The 1219-nt window shown below is 41.5% G+C and overlaps 1 pseudogene; it reads right to left on the bottom strand.

Annotated features, from left to right (window-relative positions):
- Nucleotides 1-378: 378 nt before the first annotated feature.
- Nucleotides 379-497, bottom strand: LOC120581033 (uncharacterized; annotated as a pseudogene).
- Nucleotides 498-1219: the final 722 nt, after the last annotated feature.

The following is a 1219-nucleotide window of genomic DNA, read 5'->3' as shown; positions in this document are numbered from 1 at the left end:
GGACTTAGTCCAGCCCTAAATGGAAGCCAGTGGGTGATACATGACACCATATGTCAGGCTAGTGACAGCCCAGATCTCTCCTGCTTGTGTTCATCGCTGTTCTACATTTCTTCCAGAATCAAGTGCCAGAGCTAATTAAATTCATGAGTAAAGCTCAAGGCACTACTAGGGGTTCAGCTGGTGAGCTGGCTGGGTAGAAAGCACAGAATAGTCACTTATATTTGATTTCCACAGACATTAAGATTAAATTAGTACAGCTATCCGATATTCCCCTAATGCATTCATTCATTCATTCATTCATTCACATTCTTAATAAGCACCTTAGGACATGGGACACGTGAATCTCTCCCCTCAATCCCTTATTTTTTAAATTTTTTATGCCTACAGCACCTGGTCTTCCTAGATGGTCTCCTATCTAAGTACTAACCAGTCCTGACTTTGCTTAGCTTCCGAGATCAGATGGAATTGGGCTTGTTCAGGGTAGCATGGCCGTAGACTTCCCCTCAAGGAATTTACAGTCCATTTACAGAAATAAGAAATTAACTCATGAAAAGAAATTAAAGTAGAGCAAGTGTAGGCAGATCAGAGGAGCAGAGAGAAATGGTCTCCAAGGTGGAGCTGATTAGGTGGCCTTCATGGAGGAGGCAGAGCCTGTAAGCTCTTCGAAGGAACTAGACATGAAGCCTCTTGAGCCTTCCATTCCTTGTTTGAACGAAGTGACGCTGAAAAGTAGGGCACATCAGCCATTTGCTTAGAGATTTGTTAATTTCTGATGTTTCCTAAAGTGAAAGATAAGGTTAGTGGGGACCCAGGTTTCTTACTGCACACAGGCCCCGTGGGGCCAGGCTTGGGACCGACAGACAGATGAGCATTTCCTTGGAGGCACTGGCTCACTTAGAATAGAGGCTGTCAGCCACGTTATACCTGATGCCCTTTAATATAACTCTCCCTTGTTATGCTCAAATGAAAACCATAGATAATATGTCTACACACAAAATTTTTCCTCCAAAATCCACAATTTCAAAAAAAGATTTTTAAAAGCACTCGCTGTGTTATAATCAAGGAACAAAGAAAAGCAATTTTATAGTAAAATAAGTATTTCAATACCTGGAAAAAAAAGTGTGCACAATTACACTGGAAGACCTAATGAACAATTAGACGTCTACACCTACGTGCAGAATCGCCATGAGTATGATATGTGTAATTGCACAGATTCACA

The sequence above is a fragment of the Pteropus medius genome, unplaced genomic scaffold (assembly GCF_902729225.1).
Source record: "Pteropus medius unplaced genomic scaffold, Ma_sr-lr_union100, whole genome shotgun sequence".
In the NCBI taxonomy this organism is placed as follows: Eukaryota; Metazoa; Chordata; class Mammalia; order Chiroptera; family Pteropodidae; genus Pteropus; species Pteropus medius.
The sequence above is the reverse complement of the archived record's forward strand: the minus strand, read 5'-3'. Positions and strand labels throughout refer to the sequence as shown.